Source organism: Lissotriton helveticus, chromosome 1_1 (genome assembly GCF_964261635.1).
Source record: "Lissotriton helveticus chromosome 1_1, aLisHel1.1, whole genome shotgun sequence".
Taxonomy (NCBI): Eukaryota; Metazoa; Chordata; class Amphibia; order Caudata; family Salamandridae; genus Lissotriton; species Lissotriton helveticus.
The window spans coordinates 1,829,209,719-1,829,223,250 of NC_136057.1; the positions used below are offsets into that span (position 1 = coordinate 1,829,209,719).

Sequence of the window (13,532 nt, forward strand, 5' to 3'; positions counted from 1 at the left end):
CCCGACCCCCACATAAGGAACTAGATCAAGGCATGATAGGGGGTCATCAGAAAGGTGTACACACATGGCTCCCTCTGAAGAAATGCCTGATGACCTATTAACTCCTGAAGACAGAGCAAGCCAATTTGAAATGTGCTACCCCCAGTGGTGTAACAATAATTGAGGGGGCCCCCCTGCAAGGTACTCTCCGGATTTTATCAGGAGCTCACCGGATGAAGTGCTGTGCAGAGGGCGCCCCCTGTAGCTTGGGGCCACCCCGCACTGCGGGGGCTGCGGGGGCCTGTGCTACTCCCCTGGCTACCCCTCCCGTAGAAAATTAACCATTAACCAACAACCAAATTCATTAAAATTCCTGGGCGAGTTTTCACTTTTCCAAAATGACTTGATCCTTTAAGCCACATCTCGATGTGCTTTACATCCCCAGAGCAGTAAACCATTTTCTCTTCAGCCTGTTTTATTGCAGTGCACTAACACCACCAAACTACGAATTCATTTTATATAAGGGTATCCATTTTCATGCTGATTTAGATTAGACTTCTATTGACTGGCTTTGACTTGTATTACATGATACTTTTATTTTTAAAGCAGAGGTCATCTATGTTTTGCACTGTAATTAAACTAAGCACAAAGACTCAAATACATGCATTCATATGCCCTTCATTTACTGCAGAGCTCTAAAATATTTCACATGCTTGATGCCCCCCAAAAGTGAAATTGCCTTTGAACATCCTTAAACATTTTAGTGTGGACAAAAACTATATTGATGAGAAGATGGGTGAATAGATGGCTGCATTATTTGGGAAAAGGGATGGCTGGAGGATGGAGAGAGTGGGGATGAGTGGAGAAGGTGTAAATAAATGGATTGAAGAGTGTGAGGATGAATGAAGAGGGTGTAGATGGTGGATGAGGGGATAGTTACTAAAAGACAGGCTTCAAGGTCTATTTAGTGAAATTCAAAGCCAGATTTCACTGAACACCCAATCAGGCTTGTGATTACTTTTTTTAGATAAGTTTACTTTCTCATTAAGTCTTCCTCTTCCAAAACACAAAAGGCCAATACGTGTTTCGAGACTCATACTCTTATGAAAGTCGCTTCATCGGAACAAGAGAATATAGTTATTGCAAAACCAAAGAGAGGGCAATAACTTTGATGATGATGAGACTGGAGATTTTTGAAGACTAGCAATTTTAATGAGTAATAAGTTTCTGGCCCTGATGAAGGACTTACATAAGTGTAAAAGACACGAAACAGGCGTTGGCCATTAGTGTTTTGGAAGAAGACTTAAAAAAATAACAAACATATCTTACAAAAGGTAATCACAAGTCTGATTGGAAGTTCAATGAACTCTGGCTTTGGAGTACACTAAATATACCTTGAAACAACTTGTCAATTAGTAATTGCTGAAAATAGTGCTAGGAGATTTAAACAATTTATCTCGTTCTGTAGGTCTGATACTCTTTTTAAATAGAGCTCCTATCCCCCTCTTTTTTTTGTTTATTTTTGGTTCGGGTGATAGTGTTTGGAATGAACTAAGAGGGTGTAGATAAATGGGTGGCGAGTGTGGTGGTGAATGCATGGTGTCAGGATGAATGAACAGCACATGGATGGATGGAGCGTTTGGGGATAAATGAAGAAGGTGTAGATGGTTAAATGGGTGAATGGATAAATGAAGTTGATATGGATGGACAAATTGATAGATGGGTGGATCTTGGTAGGCCCATGAATAGACTAATTGTTGCCTAGATGAATCAATGGCTTTTGTTGGGTGCTTGGATGAATTTATGGATGGATCTGTGGATATGTGTATCTTAGGATGGATATATATATCTTGTTACGCACTGTTCACATTCTGTTCAATGCAGTATTCACCTCTCTGCAGAGCATCAGTATTACATGAGCTGCAGCCTGCTGATTTGCCAGAGGTAAAGGGGTTCAGACGTTGATATAAAGAAAGTGTTGCTAACCAAACAGATCCCAGGAAGATAAGTGAGAAATACTAGATCTAGTTTGAGGTTTTATACACTCACTGTGCTCTCTAAGTGTCTCCTGTTACAAACAAAGTGAGCATCTAACAAGCCTTGGAGCCTTGGATCCTGTCAGTGATAAAGTCATGCTGTGCTATCGCACTGCAGTAGGGGTTATTTGCCTAGTGATACACAAGCAGTATAGACCACTTCCCTTCCCAAAAAAGGCTCCTGTACTCCGCTCAGCGGCCTGCTCAGCTGCATCGGATAAGAAGGGAGACTTTATCTAAGACCCTGTCAGCATTTTAAGGTTAGGAAATATGTTTAGAAAAAATCTGAACTCATCAAAGAGGAAGTGAAAGACTACCACAGACTGCATTGTGCTGAAAACATTACTTACTGTACCTGCTGACAGAATCATAGTCTAGCTCGCTTGAATGTCTTCCTTAGGAAGTGTGAACCACCTGACCACTAATTACACAGACTATGGGTAAATGGAGCTAATGTTCACTGTTTCGTGGTAGTCGTGCACTGTACTTTTTATGTTGGTGCACTATGTCATTTGCAGGATTAGATTGCTCAGTGGGTGATGGTGAACTTTGCCACAGGTGGTGGTGCATGGTTCTGAGGGTGATGCAGCAGTGTGCTTCAGTATATAGTTGAATGTGCTGTGAATAATGGGGCACTGTTGTGTGAGTGAGAGTGCTTTGTGCTATATGTCGTGTTGAACTATGCCATTGGTGGAGGTCCACCATGGAGTGACTTGGGCCAATGGTGAACTCTCCAGAGTATATGGTGGTGCACTGTTTAGACATATCTCTGGTAGAATGATTGAGAATTGTATGTGTAGGATTTATCAAATTGTTGTCTGTGCTCCTTTTCTACCTCTCATTCATGTTTTAAGGTTTGACTGTAATTGTTCCTAAAAGTGCTGTAACTAGGAATGGGCAGAACTTGTGGATTTTACTCTGTGGAATTCTGCAGAGTTACAGGAAAACTCAGCGAGATTCCGTGGAGTTCTGAAAACAGGTGACACTAGGCACTTCGCGCTGCCTGCGTTGTTTTTTAGTGCAGGGAACTCGTTTCGACTTAAGTGGCAGCTTTCTGCCCGCAAATGGTTGCAACTACATGCTTTGGGGAAATCTCGCTGGGTTCCCTCATGCCGACCAAAAATCATGCTAGGGGATGCCAAATCTCGCTCGCAAACTCCACCACGTGGCAGTTGGCAAAATTTGACCAGAGCTCTGCATTACATGCGAAATGCAGAGTGGTCAAAGCTCAGCCAACTCCACCGGAGCCGCGCATAATTTATCACCCACTCCTAGCTGTAACCACTTACTCTACCTGTCTCTCTATCTCTATTTCTGGACTATTACTAGCTATGATCTGGAAATCCACGTTTATCAAAAGAACACAGCTTCTGCTACTTTATTCAGCACAAAATGGGAGATTTTTGTGGTAACTGTCCCTTACCCCAGATGTCAAATTTTGCAAGTATTTGCTAATTTCTTTTTCAGTTTAGAAAACTTTATTGAAAATGATAAACATAGTAAAACATCAGTACATAAAAATATGGCATTGAAAAGAAAGTGGAATAATATTCCAATACACATATATGCAATTCAATCCCAAAAAGGGATATAGAAACTATACCACGGAAAAAAGTTTTTAAAGTTTTTTTGGGGGGAAAGAGGGGAAAGAAAGAGAGAATGGGAAAGAAGGGGGGAAGGAGAAAGAAAGTGCAACATGAAATATAAAGTTGATAATTAATATTTCATAAACAATTAAAAGTAAAGTGATAATTATAATTAACAATAACAATGGGATATTGAAGGGGGAGAAAAGGGGAGAATTTAGGGAACATGTTTAGAAAGAAAATCAGTTAGAGGTAACCATAACAAGTCCTTTTTGCTTAATAGAGGTACTGAAATGGTAAAGGCACGGTCAAGCCTATGGTGATGACATAACAGGTTCCACCAGGCACTGTACGAAATTTTTGATGTATCCTTCCTGTTGGTTGTGATGATCTGAAAAGAAATGGCTACATACAGATCTATAAATTTGCGTACGTTACACTGAACCTTCCATATAGGCGAGGAGCCACCTAAGAAAATATGTACAATCGCAAAAGTAAAGTTTGTGGCTAAAATGTTGTTTAGTTTTGACCAGATGCAAGACCAAAGGGATTTGACCAACGGGCAATAAAAAAACACATGAAGAAAATTACTATCACCACATGAGCAGGACCAACATTTCTTGGAGTCAAGTAGTCTGAATGTATGGAGATCAGAAGGGGTGAAAAAGAGTCCATTATAAAAAAAAGTATAAAGTCTGTGTGGTGCTGGCAGAGCAGGAAGCAGTGTGTATTTTGGACCATATAGAGTCCCAAACCTGGAAGGAGAATTCCTGAGCTAAATCTTTTTCCCATAAGAGTTCTAGTTTAGATTTGGACCTATCGACGGATGGATGGGAAAGTAATTTATAAATGGCAGCAGCTTTGAGGGGAATAGAAAAGTCTGATGAAGGGGAGAGGGTCTGAACGGTAGTGGTCAGGGGGCTGTTTTGAGAAAGAATAGAGGCTAGGGCATTTTTCAGCAACGGGTATTGGGAAGAATGTGTATTGAAAATATCAAATGAGTCACAAATGTCTGAGAAATCCCTTAGGGATTTATCTTTAAGTAAATTATCATAAGTAATAATACCTTTATCAATCCATTCCTTCCAGAATAGCGCTCTATCATTAATCTTTAAGAATTTATTATACCAAATCCGAGTTTGAGAGTGAGAATCATCTTAAGAGAGAAAGGAACGCGACAATAAGAGAGCAAGTGCTTTGGAATGTTTAAATATGGGGGTGACAAAACGCTTCGAAGGCTGGGATAAGCGAGTAACTGTAAGAAATGAAAAGGGTGAGCGTTGTACAAGCTCGATTGAACTGCAAGCTGTTAAAGGAGGACAAAAAGAGTCTGTTAAAAAAGGTCAGATTTGTTTCAACGTGAAAGCAGAGTGATATTGGTTGAGATTAGGAAAGTTGACTCCACCCAAAACTTTGGGTTGTTGAAGACGGGAAGAGAAATCCTAGCTTCGCGATTATTCCATTAAAATATTGTTAGGACATGGTTAATTGTTATAAAGAAAGAAAGTGGGAGAGAGATAGGGAGCATCGAGAGATAAAAATTAACGATGGGGAGAAGCATCATTTTAATAGTTGCTAGCCTCCCCCACCAGGATAGGAAAAGAGGGACCAACTTTCAATGAGTATCAAAAGCTTTCTAAGTATTTCTGCGTGATTGATTATAATAGTTTCCCTAATAGTGTTAGCGTAAAGGGCGCCTAAACACTTAATATTCCTGGGATTCCATTCTAAGCCAGAGCCATGAAACATATGGGAAAGGCAAAATTTCTTCAGAGGTAAAACTTCAGATTTGTCAATATTTAATTTGTAGCCAGAGACTAAGGAATATTCTTGTAATAAAGAGAAAAGAGAGGGTAAAAAGTTGGACGGATTAGAGATGTAGAGTAGAATATTATCAGCATAAGCAGTACATTTAATATCAATATTCTGACATTTGAAGCCTGTATTGGATGGTGAAGGCCTAATTTTTTCTAGGAAAGGTTCTAAAGCGAGAATAAAAAGAAGAGGAGAAAGGGGACAACCTTGTATAGTGCCTCTATGGAGAGAAAAATATTTAGATTGAGAACCATTAATCCAAATAGAAGTAGAGGGGGCAGAATATAGCAATTGAATATATTGAATAATAGGGGGGCTAAAACCATGCCATCTCAATGCTCCGAACACAAAGTCCCAGTTTACCCTATCAAATGCTTTCTCAGCATCCAATGTGATAGCTGCAACTGGTAAATCGATTTTTGAGGCAAGGTGGATGATGTTGAGGAGGGTTCTCAAATTGTCAGTAATTGATCTACCTTTGACAAATCCAGATTGATAGATATTGATGAGGTCAGGGATAACTTTGTTAATACGAATGGCTAAAATGTTGGTATAAATTTTACAGTCTGTATTGATTAAGGAGATAGGCCTATAGTTTTTGCAAAGGGAGGGGTCCTTATCTTTTTTTAGGGATTAAGCATAGCATTGCCTAAGTAAAAGATCATCTGGACTCTCCTTTGATAAGAAAATGGTTGATCAATGAGAGTAAGTGAGGTACTGATTTTTTTTTTAAGTTGAGATAAAATCGAACAGTGAAGCCTTCCGGACCGGGTGTTTTAACTTTGGGTAGAAGAGTAATGGCATTATTTTTTTTTCTATGAGATAGAAATGTCTAGGGGTGAAAGATCTGTAGAATTGTCGGAGATTTAGGAATAGTTTGAAAGAAGGAGTCAATTTGTGCGGAAGAAGGACTAGACTCTGGAGTATATAGGGAAGTATAGTGTTTGACGAAACAGTCAAGAATTTTATCATCAGTGGATTTGCGAACTCCATGGTTATCAGTAATAGCAATTATTTTGGATTTTTGCTTTTGATTTTAAGATAATTTGCAAGGGATTTGCTTGCTTTGTTCCGTCCACCATACATTTTACATTGAATTTGAGGAGATTATTACACGCGGAATCCCAAGAGTGTTTATTATATTGCATTTTCGCTTTGATAAGAGAAGATAATGTATCAGTGGAATTTGTGGTAAAATATTGATGTTCAAGATCTTTATTTTGTTTAAGGATGAGAGAGGACTTTGAAAGAGCTTTTTTTCTTCCTCCGAGATACAAAGTCAATAATAAAGCTTCTGGCAGCAGCCTTGATGGCATCCCAAATAAAGTGAAATTGAGAAGTGGAGCGAAGATTATTATGAAAGAATTCCTCCATAAAAGGCGTAAATTGCTCTACAAAATGGGAATACAAGAGGAGAAAGTTATTAAAGCGCAGCGACGAGAGGTGGGAGAAGGTGAAGGGTAATCAATCAATCAATCAATCAATCAATCAATCAATCAGCATACTTGTAAAGCGCGCTACTTACCCGTGAGGGTCCCAAGGCGCTGGGGGGAGGTGTGGGGGATGCTGCTACTGCTCGAAGAGCCAGGTCTTGAGGAGCCTTCTGAAGGCGAGAAGGTCTTGGGTTTGCCGTATGTGGATAGGGAGGGTGTTCCAGGTGTTGGCGGCGAGGTAGGAGAAGGATCTGCCCCTGGAGGTCGTTTGTTGGATGCGGGGGACAGCTGCGAGGGCGAGGCTGGCAGAGCGGAGCTGGCGGGTGGGGGTGTGGAAGCTGAGTCCGCTGTCCAGGTAGGCTGGTCCGTCGTTGTGGAGTGCTTTGTGTGCATGGGTGAGGAGCTTGAAGGTTATCCTCTTGTCGATGGGGAGCCAGTGTAGATCTCTCAGGTGGGGGGTGATGTGGCTGCAGCGGGGGGCGTTGACGATCAGTCAGACGGAGGCGTTTTGGATGCGTTGTAGTCGTCATAGGTGTTTGGCTGGGATTCCTGCATAGAGTGCATTGCCGTAGTCCAGTCTGCTGCTGACGAGGGCCTGTGTCACTGTTCTTCTTGTATCGGTGAGGATCCACTTGTAGATCCTGCGGAGTATGCGGAGGGTGTTGTAGCAGGAGGAGGAGACTGCGTTAACCTGCTTCGACATGGAGAGGGAGGAGTCGAGGATGAATCCTAGATTGCGTGCATGGTCGGTGGGTGTTGGTGCTGCTCCCAGTGTGGTCGGCCACCAGGAGTCGTCCCAGGCTGAGGGGGGGGTCCGAGGATGAGGACCTCTGTCTTGTCCGAGTTCAGCTTCAGGCAGCTGCTCCTTCTCCAGTCGGCGATGGCCTTCATTCCCTTGTGGAGGTTGGATTTAGCGGTGTGTGGGTCCTTGGTGAGGGAGAGGATGAGCTGGGTGTTGTCGGCGTAGGAGATGCTGTTGAGGTCGTGATGGCGGGCCACTTGTGCGAGGGGGGCCATGTAGACGTTGAACAGCGTCGGGCTGATGGATGATCCCTGGGGGACGCCACAGATGATGTCGGTGGCTTCGGAATGGAAGGGTGGGAGGCAGACGCTCTGGGTTCTTCCGGAGAGGAAGGACGTGGTCCAGTCAAGAGCCTTCTCTTGGATTCAGGCTTCTAGGAGGCGTGTCTTTAGAGTGTGATGGCAGACCGTGTCGAAGGCGGCTGACAGGTCCAGGAGGATGAGGGCTGATGTTTCGCCGTTGTCTAGCTGGCGCCTGATGTCGTCTGTGGCAGCGATGAGGGCTGTTTCGGTGCTGTGGTTTCATCTGAATCCAGACTGGGATGGGTCCAAGATGTTGTTGTCTTCCAGGTGGCGGGCCAGTTGCATGTTGACTATTTTCTCGATGACCTTTGCCGGGAACGGGAGCATGGAGATGGGCCGGATGTTCTTGAGGTCCTTGGGGTCCGCTTTGGGCTTCTTGAGGGGGGCGTTGATTTTGGCGTGCTTCCAGCTTTCTGGGAATGTCGCTGTTTTGAAGGAGATGTTGATGACCTTCCGTAGTTGGGGTGTGATGGCAGTGTCTGCTTTGTTGAATACGTGGTGTGGGTATGGGTCGGACGGAGATCCTGAGTGGATGGAGTTCATGACCTTGCGTGTCTCGTTGTCGTTGACGTTAGACCAGGAGGTCAGGCGGTTGGCGTTGGTGGTGTTCATAGGGGGAGTGGAGTCTGGCGTAGTCGGGGCGGTCATGGTGTTGAAGCTGTTGTGGATGTCAGAGATCTTGCGGTGGAAGAAGATGGCTAGTGAGTCACACAGTTCTTGTAAGGGCGGGATGGCGTTGGTGTTGGCACTGGGGTTGGAGAGTTCCTTCACGATACTGAAGAGCTCTTTGCTGTCGTGTGCGTTGTGATCCAAGTGGTCTCTGTAAGAGGATCTTTTGGCAAATCTGATGAGGTGGTGGTGTTTGCGGGTGGCGTCCTTGTGGGCTGCGTGGTTGTCCGGTGTGCATTCGTGGAGCCATGTCATCTCCAGTTTCCGGCATGCGCATTTGGAGGCCTGGAGCTCGTTGGTGAACCAGGTGGCTCTCTTGTTGGCTTAGCTGTTGGAGGGTTTCTTGAGCAGGGCGAGGGTGTTGGCGCAGTAGTCGATCCACTGTCTGAGGTTGCGGGCTGCGGCGTCTGGGTTGGTGGGTGTGGTGGGTGGGTTCTTGGTGAGGGAGGTGATCAGCTGGTCTTCGGTGACTTTGCTCCAGCAGCGGTGAGGCAGCTGTTGGGTGCAGTGGTGTGTGGTTGATTTCTTGAAGGTGAAATGGATGCAGCGGTGGTCGGTCCAGTGGAGTTAGGTGGTGTGGTCGAAGGAGACGTGGCAGCCTGTGGAGAAGATGGGGTCAAGCGTGTGGCCAGCGGCGTGGGTTGGTGCGGTGACGAGTTGTCTGAGGCCGAGGTTGGCGAGGTTGGCGATCAGGGTGGCTGAGTTGGCATCGTTGTTGTTCTTGAGGTGGAAGTTCAGATCCCCGAGGAGGATGTAGTCCGTGGAAGCGAGTGCGTGGGTGCTGGTGAGGTCGGCGATGGAGTCGCTGAACTGAGCCTGGGGTCCGGGGGGTCTGTAGACGGGGGTTCCTCTGAGGGTGGTGTTGGGGTCGGTGTGAATCCGGAAGTGCAGGTGTTCGGCAGTGTTAAGGGTGTCGTCAGCGTGGGTGGCGACCTTGAGGGTGGATCTGTGGACGATGGCTATTCCTCCTCCGATTCCGTTGGCGCGGTCCCTGCGGGGGATCTTGTAGCCATCCATGATGGCTATGGCGATGTCGGGCGCCAAGGAGACGTTCCACCAGGTCTCGGTCAGGAAGGCCACGTCTGGGGCGGAGGTATCGAGTAGATCCCAGAGCTCGACGGCATGTTTGCGTGCAGAGCGGGTGTTGAGGAGTATGCAGCGGAGGTGGTTGGGTCCAGTCTTTGGTGGTTTGGTGGTTCTGTCGCAGGTGAAGCTGCAGGTGTGGCAGAAGAAGGGTCTGTGGGTCCGTTTCGGGGCAGCTTGGAAGCAGGTGTGGTTTCGGCCGGTGTTGAGTGCGCGGAGGGTGCTGGCGTCATAGTGGATTCTGGTGTCGTGGCGTTCGTGGAGACCAGGTGTTCTGGCGCTGGGCATGGGCCTGGCATGGACGTGCACAGACGGGTTTGCCTTCGGTGCGCCTTTGGCCCGCCAGCGGCGCGCCCGCCAGCGGTTGCTTCTCGGCCTGCATATGAGATGGCTTGGGAGGGAGAAGCAGCTGGGAAGCGGGAGCGGGGAGGCCAATGGGTGTGCGGGGGCGGGGCCGCAGGGTAGCAGTGGCAGAAAGGAACAGAACAGGAGCGTTGTGGGGCAGGGGGAGCTGGCGCACGGGCAGGGGAGGCGAGGAGCAGCTCAGGACACAGAGGCAGCAAGGCAAAAGGTGACGAGCAGCGGCGTGGGGGCGACCTGCATGCAAGCAGGATCAGAGGTCGCTCCTGCTACCGTTGTTCATCCTGCCTATGAGGTGGCTTGGGAGGGAGGAGCAGCTGGGAGGCGGGAGCAGGGAGGCCAATGGGTGTGCGGGGGGTGGGGCCGCAGGGGAGTAGCGGCGGGAAGGAACGGAACGGGAGTGGTGTGGGGTGGGGGGAGCTGGCTCATGGGCAGGGGGAGGCGAGGAGCAGATCAGGGACACAGAGGCAGCAAGGCAAAAAGTCCCTCATGTCCAAAATGACGGGGCGGGATCTGAAATAAGGATAGAGACTATTTCTGAGTTAGTCATGAATTGTAAGGCGTGTTGAGTGAGAAAAATTTAATCAATACTGGAGTGGGATCTATGGACGAGGGAAAAGAAGGAAAATTCCAGTGTGCTAGGGTGAGATATTCTCCAGATGTCTATTAGACCTCTAGAAGAAATGGCTTTATAAAAAGCTTTCTGCATTTTATTGGGAACATATCTGGTTTGTGATTTCTGATCCAAAAAGGGCTCCATGAGTTTGTTACAATAACCACCCACAATTAAATCATCAGTTGCATGCGAAGAAAGAAGAGTGGAAAATGCATTCCAAAAGGTTAAATCAATACCATTTGGGCCATAAACATTACAAAAGGAAAGGTGTGCGTTAACAGTAGTATTTAAAAACAACCATCTACCATTATTACTGTGAAACTCATTTTGTAATTGAACATTTAACGACTTATGAAATAAAATAACGCCATTTTTGTTATTCACAGCTGGGGAGCAGAAACTTCTCCTACCCATTGTTTACGCAGTGAAGACAGATCTTGCAATTTGAGGTGCGTTTCTTGCAACAATGTAACTTGACATTTCAATCTAGCTAAATGCGATAAGACACTTGTTTTTTCACAGGATTGCAAATACCTTTAACATTCCATGCGATAACGCGAAGACCACTCATCCATGGAGTTTGAATAAGGGTAGGCTTGAAAGTGAAGAAAAGTCAAAAAAGGTAATGAGAAGAGAATAAAAAAGTAAAGAGAGGATGAAAAGATGAAGATAGCAAAGGACATCAAAAAGAGAAGAAATTGTACCGTATGGCCACTACAGGAGCAGGCTGAGAGAACAATAAAGAACCATAAGCTGAAAAGGAAGAGAAGAAGATTTAGACGGAAATAGAAAAGGAGAATATTGCCAGAAAGGGGAAGGAAAAAGAGGGAGGAAAGGAGAGAGTAGTGAAGAGGGGGAACACAGTCGCCCTAAAAAAGAAGGTAGGAAAGAAGAGATGGCAAAAAGCCAGAAAGCTTTAGCTATGCCGAACGAAAAAACAAAAAACGTTAATGAGGGAGGTGGAACAGCAAAAGTCAGGAGAGCCACTCCACAGAGAGGAACACAGAGAGGAAACATAACAACTTTACATGACAATATAAAGGAAAGGGAGAAAATACTCCAGTGGAAAAATAATAAATAAGTGAGACAAGAAAGGAAGGGAACTTACCAGACATTAGGGTAAACAGCAACAAGATGGTTCCGACATTATTGACAAACAGGTGGTGTGAACAGGGATCTTCAACAACAGCACAGGGAGGACCTCTTGGTTTGGCGGAGGAGGAAGCGCTTTGAGGCCCAAGTCTGTGTGCTCTTTGGATATTAAAACGCGTTGACTTTGGAAGGCCATCGATCTGCAAAACTTGAGTCTTCATGAAGGAGATCATGTCTGAACCTTCAGAACCTTCTGGAATACTATAGATGCGTAAATTATTACGCCGGCTGCGATTTTCTAAGTCTTCTGTAGTTTTCTTAACTTGGGTGACTTCTTTAGTGAGACTGTCAACTTTGGCAATAACATCCTGAGCGTCACCTACCTTCTGTTCAACATCAGAAAGTCTCAAGTCAAGGCCTGACTATTTCTCTTCAATTCTTTGGAGAGTAGCAGAGGTGTCCGACATAAAGGGGTGAATAAGGCACAATTCGTCCATGATGTCCTCCAACGTGAAGGGGAGAGGTAATTTAGATGGAGAAGAAGGATCCTTCTTAATTCGCTTACTGGTGTTTGCTACAGAGTCCTTACAACCTTTAGAAGAAGTTCCTGTGGCCCCATGCTGTTTATTAGACTGCAAATGATCCATGATGAAAAGGTGAATAAGGCAGTCTCAAAAATTCACTTGTAAGGACAAGGAAGAGACCACCAAAACACAATTAAAAATGGTCAATGAGATGCAAAAGCAAATAGTGCACCGAACCCACCGCCCTGACAATGCTGTTAAGAAAAAGGACCACTGGTTGGAAATAATTACCACTGTGTAACAGGTACTTGAGAATAAAGCAGTCAGCAGATGTGCTGAGATCCTTAACTGGGCAGATCTGTGTACTTCATTAGTGCACAATATAGAGCAGAGCAGACATGTCCTTTGACAGGAGGCTTTGGTGCGGGAGATATTAAAATAATCCAACAGGTGACTGTAAAGAGCACAGAGAGGATAATGACGCTGGCATTATGACAAAAAGAAGAGGTTTCAGATATAAAACCAAGCACAAACTCTATAAAACAGTGATAAGCAATCCTTTTTTAAGAACATGCTGAATGCTGGGATTAAAACAAAGTCAAATACATCAGCACATACATGTTGAGGAAAGCTACACACCGCACTTCTGCGCGCTGCTTCAGAAATGCACAAAATGGCGGCCGCTATACGTGGAGGTGCTAAGGCGATGGAGATAAGTGGAGAAAAGGGGTCTAATCCGGCATAATTTACTTCGGAAACTAGCCTGCACAGTCCTGGCAGCTTACGATGTTCACATACCCCTTTGTGAGCGTTAGAGTTGCGGGAAAGAGGTCCCTTCAAAATTAAACATAGCTCGGTGCTACGGAGCTCCTCAGGGTGTGGCCATCTTGCCACCGCACACTCCCGTCGTATTTGCTCATTTCTAATCTGCAAAAAAGTCAAGTTTCATATAATGCTCAATACAGCTTTATATTATATAAACCAAAGAACATAAAACTACCTTGACTTGCACTTGTGTCAGTAGTCTATTTGATTAATGTTATATTATTGCTTGATTTAAACCTATTTGTCCGTAAAATTGACTTTTGTCCTGAATTTTTGTCCTGAATGTTGACCCGCTGTTTGGAATTTTAACATTGCCTGCCCAGAATTTGCCTCTATGGCAGGCGGTCACGATAGAACAGATTGCATAGGGTTTGGTGCACACAGCACGAAGGAAGGGAATAATGTGACTA

The 13,532-nt window shown here is 45.1% G+C and overlaps 1 long non-coding RNA gene across 1 annotated transcript in view; it reads left to right on the forward strand.

The window, feature by feature from the left end:
• The window catches only part of LOC144774927 (uncharacterized), a 70,620-nt gene extending 57,332 nt beyond the window's left edge, over window positions 1–13,288 (forward strand). Inside the window, exon 3 of the long non-coding RNA XR_013600538.1 lies at window positions 11,068–13,288. This is a non-coding gene — a long non-coding RNA (uncharacterized LOC144774927). The remainder of the gene's footprint in view (window positions 1–11,067) is intronic.
• Window positions 13,289–13,532: the final 244 nt, after the last annotated feature.